The sequence below is a fragment of the Zonotrichia albicollis genome, chromosome 14 (genome assembly GCF_047830755.1).
Source record: "Zonotrichia albicollis isolate bZonAlb1 chromosome 14, bZonAlb1.hap1, whole genome shotgun sequence".
Lineage (NCBI taxonomy): Eukaryota > Metazoa > Chordata > Aves > Passeriformes > Passerellidae > Zonotrichia > Zonotrichia albicollis.
Genome location: NC_133832.1, coordinates 7,706,443 through 7,715,209, shown reverse-complemented (window position 1 = coordinate 7,715,209; position 8,767 = coordinate 7,706,443). Strand labels below are relative to the sequence as shown.

General features: G+C 39.2%; 1 long non-coding RNA gene across 1 annotated transcript; it reads right to left on the bottom strand.

Annotated features, from left to right (window-relative positions):
- Positions 1 to 1,958: 1,958 nt before the first annotated feature.
- LOC102066008 (uncharacterized) lies at positions 1,959 to 8,285 on the bottom strand. Its single transcript, XR_270844.2, has 4 exons — positions 8,041 to 8,285; positions 5,384 to 5,480; positions 2,752 to 2,899; positions 1,959 to 2,066 (listed from the first exon to the last, which is right to left on the bottom strand). It is a non-coding gene; the product is annotated as an uncharacterized LOC102066008 (long non-coding RNA).
- Between the last annotated feature and the right edge of the window lie 482 nt (positions 8,286 to 8,767).

Genomic DNA, 8,767 nt, shown 5'->3' with positions numbered 1-8,767 from the left:
GCAGCCAATCCTGCAGATGGATCAGAGCATCCACCTTTCTGTGACATTGACAGTACAGTTTGCATCACACGCAGACCTGCGAATAAATATCTGTGCTGTGACCCTAAGGTGGCAATCTTGACCTTAAACTGTAATGAAATAGCTATTATGACATCTTAGGCACAGAGAGCAGTTATTTAAGTGATACCCATGCCTTGAAAGCTATTAATTCAATGCACTGTCAAACTAATAGAGAAATTAAAATGTAAAATCAGAACTTCTGTTTTCTCCAACTGGAAAACAAAGCTTCCAGCATTTTTAGACCACCTTTAGAGCAAAGCTGCTGCATGGAAAAGGACAGGCCCCATGTTTGTGTCCTGTGCTCTGGACTGCTGTCCCACTAAGGGGAACACAACCCTGGCTGTAAATTTTCATTGCACCTCCTCCTCTAACAGAACATTTGGCTTGTGTTCCTCTTGTTCTGGTGCTGCCAGGCACAGTGACTGCAGATGCACTGATTGCTCACCCTTAGATACAGTTGTTTTATCAGTGTGTCCCTTTGTCAGGATGTTATGGGACATTGAAACTACTTGTACTGCCACTGACATGGAAACTGGAGGAATTTATTGCCCTTCAAATCAAAATCATGAATAACCACGTGAAATCCTAACTTCCGTGGAGAACAACTTTCTCTCCATGATCGCCAGCCACGAGGATTTCTCTGGTTTGTCACGTGCACAGTTCAGCTGTGACAGTACCTTGAAATTCCTGCAGCAGGAAACTTTTTTTTCTTTGTCAAGATGTCTATACATGTACTTCACCTTCCATAAAGATAATATCAAAAGAGAGCAAACACACATCAGATTTAGAAAGCAAACATTGCCCTATTCAGTTTCCATTGTTCTGTTGCTCCACATCAAAAAGAGTGTAATACCTTTGCTTACAAAATTTTAACCAAATCATCTGTAACACAATGCTTGTGGCAGTGGTTGCAATGTCAGCCTTTTAACTCCTCCATATAGTTACATCTGATCATCAGCAAGCACTACAGCAACTTCATGAGATCACCTATATGCATATTCCACCCACATTACACTTGGATTTTAAGTAACCCCCTTTTTAGGACTTAGGAAACCAAGAAAAATGATTTAAACAGGGAATTCTGCACGTATAAAGTTTCAAAGAACCACTCATAATATTTACTCTCCAGCTTAGGACCAAAGCTCCATTCCTGCCAGTTGCAGCTCTTGGAAATTCTGCTGCATGGACTTCACAGCCCCAAAGAAATATGACAGGTGATTGTGTTATTATGGGTGATATTGACTTCCACTGACATTCTTTCAGGTGCTCACTCTGCACTCAGCTGTCAAAAAATGTTACACATTTATTTCTTTTATTTTTGTTACACTACAGAGAAATGGAAAGAAATTGCATTTTGGAATCACCTACTTCAGGAGACAGGTCATCCTAGGATCAAAAAAAGTTGTGTGGTGCAGCAATAACCAGCAGAGAGAACAACTCCAGAGACAACACTCTCACAGTTTCCTTAAGTGCTCTATATTTTTGCCAAGCATATCTTTAAAGCAGTTGCCCAACAGCAGATTTCCCAATTCCTCTGTAGCCTGGTAAGGAATTAGCTTTCTCCTCAGCCAGAGTAGCACTACTGTGCTATGGGGCCATCCAGTATGGAACCAGAGCAAGCTTCCTCTCAATACCAATTGAATGAGTGACAGCACTCCCTTAATCTTTTTCTAAGGCTGACCCCTAAGTTCAGATGGACACATAACTGCTCTCCGTATATCCCTCCACAGGGATGCTGTGGATGAAAAGAACACTGACTTCACTATTCAGGGGTTGCCATGAGCAGTTTTTCCTCCCAGTGTTATCAGGTTGTTTTTTTGTACAGGAGGTATGGAATGAGTACAAGAAACTAGAATGAAAAAAACTTTAATTGCAAAATCAATAATATTATCAAGGGTTAACAACTTTGTATTACTCCAATGCTAAAATAAAACGTGTCCTTTTCTAGGAGAGAGCCAAATAATCCTGGTGACTTCTGCTTGATTTTCAGGATCAGGTGGATGCTCCTATACACCAAAGGGAGAAAAAAAAAATCCCAAACATGAGTGTGACTTGATTTAGGGACACCTTTACATTTCGGCCAAATCAATGCTCTCCTTGAAATATTTCTTTATTGTCTAATGACCTCCCTAACACTTTGTTATTTCAGGTGACCTTTAGCAGGCTATAGCTTGGCATGGTCACATGAAGTAAATAGCATTTCACTCTCAGATTACATTTATTTCAGTAGTCAATTGCTCTTCAGCATTGAGGAAGAATGGCAGGAATGCCAAGGTGTGGAGCTATGGGAATGCCCCAGCTGCAAACCACCCCTATCTATAGAGAAAGAAAGGCTCTTCAGTGTCTGTACATGGATCTGCCTCTCCTGAAAGCAGCAGACCCACTGTGTTTCCACTTTCTCATGCTACACTTTCCACATGAGATAAGGAACACTCAAGTGGCAGAGGGCTTTACCCTCAGCCTGTCCATGGCACTGCTGTCAGCTGGCAGCTCAGGACATCAACCAAATTCTTGCAAACTCATTACCTGTCCCACCACAGGAACTGGAGGTGATCCCTGACAATGCCTTTGGACAATTCTGCTGCACTGGCAGGCAGCAGGTATTTGGTAGTGCATATCTTTAGTATTCTACACAGACTCAACAGAACAACCCTAAACTTAGAACAAGAAAATACCCCAAAGTTAGTTTACCTTCCTTTTTGGTTCTTTTGGTTCTTTAGGTCAGTCCAGTAAGTGGCGATGGATCTCTTCATCACGGCTCTTTTTTTCAGCAGCTCTTTTTTCCCGTGCAATTTTCTGTACTTTTTTGCTGATCTTTTGTAAAGGATTGACACAAGGACTGCAACATATTAAAACAGCTGAAACTGGTTAATTTCCAAAGTAGGAATTTAGAGAAGGTCACCTAACTTCAGCCATGAAATGCTAGCTCCAGTGAAAAAACCTCAAAAGGCTATAGTTGGTTTCAGAGGCCATGATAAGATGCATCACCAGAAGAAAGATTAAGGTGAGGAGATGCATTTCAATGCTTTTCCCATTTCTTACATTTTCTTCATGAATTTCACCTTTTGATTCCCACATAATCACTCAGGACAGAAAATACCTTTAAGGTCATCAATCCCAGCTATTAACCCAGCGCTGCCCAGTCCACACAAGGCACACCCAGGCCTGGGACACCCCTTGCTGCCCAGCTCTTCCTGAGAGAGGAATTCCTGCACAGGGCTGCTTGTCACATCCCCAGCAGGCAAGGATGGGGAGACAGTGCAACCCGCACCAGAAATTTCCCCAGTAACAAATTAACAAAATTCTGTTGGCTTCTTAACACAGCTGTACTAGGGATTGGGCAGGAATGAAGAAACTTTTCCATTCAATTTTTAAAATCTACTCTGTATTATTTAAAAGTAGGGCTATTTAACTGCACCTGCATTTTTCTAACCTTTAGTGTTTTAACCTATCTGTCCTTGCATGTGATTCTTAAAGAAGACTAACAAAAGTGAGAGGAGTAGGATAGGCTGGCACAGTTATGGGCATAGCAAAGCCATCAGAGCACAGCTCTAGACAGGAAATAGTGTGCTGATAGCACACAAGGGAAATTGCCAATTGGCAGGGAACAGATGTGTAGATTCTGCTTCCTGCATGAGAAACACCATGGGAAGGAGGCAAACACACAGTTTGTCCATGGGGATGTGGAAAGTAACAAAGCCTCACTAGCTTGGGAAATTAGATCAACTAGAATTGATCAAGTGTGGCAAGAAGAGGAGTACTCAGCTCCCTCTATCAATATTACAGGAATTTCATGTTCCTATATTTTCTTTGTCTGGCCATGGTATAGAAACTTTGCAATTTACTCTAGAAGAGGCACAGTGGAGTTAAACAATTATCCCAAATTTCATCAGTGAAAGTCCTCTTATTTTTTCCATAACTCTAGAGAACAGTTTTTACTTTTGTGCACACCAGTTGCATTTGTACACAGATTTGGCATTGTACACAGGACTCTTTCAACAATGACTGTATAATGTTGAAAACAAAAGAATTTCTACCCAGAGAGGTTTTTGGCTTATTAAAAAATGTTTCTCAAAGCTCTATCAACTGTCTCTAAAACTGGTAAAACTCAAAATTACAGTGTGGTAGGATCGCACCCTTCCTTGAACTTAAATATATGACATTGGAAATTTAAACCATTTAGCATCTGGTTAGTTACTGCATTAAAAAACAAAGCAAAAAATCAAGTCAGCAGAAGAGCAAAATTCCTAGCTTCACTGGCTATGAAAAACCACAGAAATGATCATTTAAACATTAATGTGAATTCTCCCAAAATGAACACATATTAATTCATTTTCCAGAAAATTTAGGATAATTTCATGTCGATTCTTTGCCTCCTGCTTTCAGAGTCACTGATGACTCAGTGCAGCTATCTGTATGCTGAGCATCAGCTGTTGAGCACAGTGTAAGATGTAATGTGGAGATTTTCACAGCAGGTTTTGTCAAAATGTGGAACTCCACAGCAAACAGCCATCTGCCAGGCAGCCTCATTAGTAAAGTCTATGTGTGTGTGTATGCGTGCATGTATATGATCCCACACAGACTACTATGTCTTAGAAGAGTAAAAGTTTAACACTTGGAAGAAAAAATCTTCACTAAAAAGACAATTCTGTCATATTAACCAAGTTGTAGCACCAGCCATTCAATATGAACTACTACCTAAGCAGAATAAAGCTTAACTATGTTAATTCATTCCATCAGTTTAATGACCTTGATGTTATGGAGTTTACATTTTCCCTGCATCCTGAGAACACATACACATGCTGAAACACTTCACACTATCAGACACTAAACTGCTTGCATAGAACTTGCAGGCTGTGAAGTGCCCTATAAATAAAAAACCCCACTCTGCATGTTAGAAACATTGGAGATAATTCATTCCCAACTCAGAGCCCCTCTCTCTTACTCTACTCAGACCTCATACTTTGTTCTCCCCTTCCTTGTCTTACTGCATAACTCCAGGTCTGTCCTGGAGGGAATCTGCTTTCGTGTTTTAAATGCAACTTCCCAAGTAAGATTAAGTCCAAGTCTTTTATTTCCAGGTCTTAGAAAGAGTACTGGGGCATTAAATAACCTTTTTTTTTCTTTAAGCCAAATTGACTCTCTGTTTTATGTAGCTTCAAAATGGAAGGACTCATCTTTTATATTTGAACATTAGTTTCTTGCCCTTTTTTCCCCCCAATCTTGTTTCCCCTCACCTAGTTAAAAGATGTCAGTTCTCCATATTTTCACCATTTAGAACCAGTACATCATAAATTAGGTCTGGTCACGTGCAAACACCTACCTTCTCTGCAAAAGGGCACAGCAACAGAATGGTAGAAATCCCAAAAACAAAAATCCTCCTCCGGTAATCAAAACCACTCGAATGGCCAGCTGCACATCTGTGGAGCCAGCAGAAGTTTGCATTAGTTCTGAACAACTCTGATACAGACACTGAGGCTCAGGTGGCAGAATCACCTCTAAGACAGACACCTTTGGTGCCATGAAGTCACAGCTCAGACAGGTGTTTCATCAGCAAAGCTCTGACTGTACTCAGACACACTCACACCTAAAGACTTCAGTAAATGCCAAGGAAAACTGCCATCTCTCAGATGAATTTAGAGATGGACTCACTGATCACCACAAGGATCTTTTCTAACCTAAATGATTCTATGATTCAGCAGCACAAGGGCAAAACAGTAAATGTTAGGAATGAGCTCAGATGAGAAAGAATTGGTCTCAAATTTCACTTCAGTTGGAAAAGCACAAGTGTTTGTTTAGTTTCAGAGGCAACCAGGGTTTGGGTGAGCCTAGGGCATGGGGCACAGTTGAGTGGGGGGAATAAATAGTAGTTAAGAAAACCAAAGTCCCCTAGAAGCTGCTTTGAGAATGGAGACAATCTTTCAAATGAATTCTATTAATCTAATTCAATTAATAACTTTTGTAGCATTTTCTTAAGGCCTTAATTAATTCCCAGTGAAATTCAAGGCAAACCTCCCAACAAGAAGAACCATTCAGTATGCAGCCTGTGACCAGCTGAGAAACACAACTGCCATGAGTCTAATATCTGCTAAGTGCTTCTATTTTGTCAACAGATTGCTACAAGGCAAACAGTAAGTGTTTGCATTTTCTTTGGACATATGCTGTACATCCAGGAGCATTCAAGGAGCTCATTAATCTATGAACAAATAATTCTGTAAAATAGTCAGCCCTTGATATTGATGTCCAAACAATAAAAGCTAACTGGAATAAGGAATCAAGCAGTCACAGCTGAATAAGCATATTTAAATTTAAAATTTGCTTCAGCATGTATCTGAAAATGAGCAGAGGAGCTATAATTTTCATTGTACAGCTTCTCCTCTTGCTGTAGTGAAGTGTTTTTTATACAAAATATAACAGGCCAAACTAGGACTGAATATTATTAAAACCTTTAATTTCTGTCATTTGCCCCTAACTAACAAACAGATTCTGATAGCACAGAATAAAACTTCCTTCAATCAAAAGTTATCTAGCTGGTAGTAACTACAGCTGTCCCAGCACTGGAATGTGGAGCTGCTCAAGCACAAGAAAAAATTCAAAGTCTTATTTTGACCTCAGCCTGCTCCTGAAGAAGTACAAACAAGAGAAAGTGAATTCCTGTCAGCTGACAAGTAACCTTGGTGTTTCATATCTGTGTAAGGTCAGCTCATCCTAAAAATTGGGATATCACCTCTGAAATCAGTGGAGGTATACTGAATTATACCAGGAAGAACTAAACCATTAAGTTCTAGATTATGGTTTCTTTTTACTAACTTATTATCCATGTTTAGCAAGATTGCTTGTGTCTGAAAACTCTTCCTACATTGTTGGTTGTTTGTCCTTGGACAAATTAAGAATTTGACTGGACACAGCCCCTGGGAAACCCATTGTAGCTAATGCTGGTAGAACAGGGAGGATTAACTACATGGCTGTGAGAGGTCCCTTCCACACTCAGTAATTATGTCTATAATAAAACATCTCTAAATTGTTTGCTTTTTTCAGTTTATTGAAGCAACCTCCATGAAAAGCAACAACTGTTTCTAGAAAGCTAGACAAACAGGAAAAATTTATAATTAAGATTTTATACAATCCTTTCAGTAGAGCAAAGATAACCATAGATTGATAAGGAAAGATAGGAGCTACAAAAAACTACAAAAAGTGTTTTTTGCATTTATATGAGAAAAAAAATCATGCCCACTAAGGTGATGCTCAAAGGAAAAAAGTAAAATGCAATGTTAAGGCTGAAATTTGATAACACAGAACCACGGACATTTTGGTTATAAGAGACTTCTGCAGATCATGTAGATCAATCTTCCTCTTGAAGCAAGGCTACCACCAATATGAGATCAAGTGAATTGTGTCTTTTATATCCAATTCTTGAAAACCTCCAAGGCTGGGGACTCCATCCCTTTTCTGATGAACTTTTCCCTCCCAAATGTCTGAGCTGAATTTCTTAAGCATCAGTTAGTGGAAATTCCTACTTGTTAAATCATCTGATTCTTCCAGGAAGAATTTCTGACTCTTATTTTAGTAACTCCCCTCCCAAACAGGCTTCAGTAGCTATTAAACAGCCAATTAGCCTCCTCTTCACCATGTAAAACACAAATCCAGTTCCTTCACTTTTCATTCACTGCACTTTCATGGAGTCACTACTTTGAGTTAACCCCCACTCTGAGCAAACAAAGCCTTTACTTAATTCTTTGTAATGACATATGTGACTATATTTATTTGTATGGCACTTGTTCTTTGTTTGTATTGGGCTTGACAATATCCAGAATATTTTCTATTAATTAATTGTTTCCTTTATTAGTATAGATTAATAAATACATGCAAGTTTACAGTTACTTTAAAGAGAGGGGTGTCCTGGAAAGCCAAAGGTACAACAGCAATGAGAACTATGCTGTGTGACCAGGGGCAGGGATTGCTCTGCGGCAGCACACTCACCATCTCTCACTGGCATGTAGCACTGCTCCTCCTGGCCAATTCTGAAAGGACAGCAGTGAATTTTTGTGCATTCAGTCAGGTTCAGGCCTTCTACAGGACAAGGAGTTAAGAGTCGCTCATTGCTGAGGCGGCAAGCTTTAAAAAGGAAAAAAAAAACCACAGTGTTGGGTAAGATGTCTGTCCTGGGAGCAATGTGAAACAGAAGGAAGTCATCACTTTTGTGTATCCAGCATGTTTTGATTAATTTAATCTGCCACAAAACAATATCATTGACATTCATGTACTTTCCCAAAACCTAACCAATTTTTATATTGAAATTAGCAGAAGAGCTAAATCATGTCATAGAAAATCTTCTGTAATTTGCTTTGTTTCTGTAAAGATCTATTACAAAGCTGAACCTAAACATTGTGACACATTTGGTACTTAGGTTTGTAAAGTAAGTGAAAAAGACAAACCAAATCTTCTGACTGTTATGTTTCTAATTAAAAACCAGCAGAAATTTAAGGCTTCTTTTCTTTTTTCTTTATTTTTGTAGGACTATATTACAACTAACCATCTCTGTTTGGCACTTATTATTTGTTTCTACAAGCAGCTGAAAATCAGCTGCTAGGAAAAACTCCCCACAACATCCAATACAGTTAATGAACAACACATTTAAGCAGTTTTTGAGATTTCCTATTTAATAGCAGATTTATTGATAATCATGAGATACTCTGTGGGAATGGTT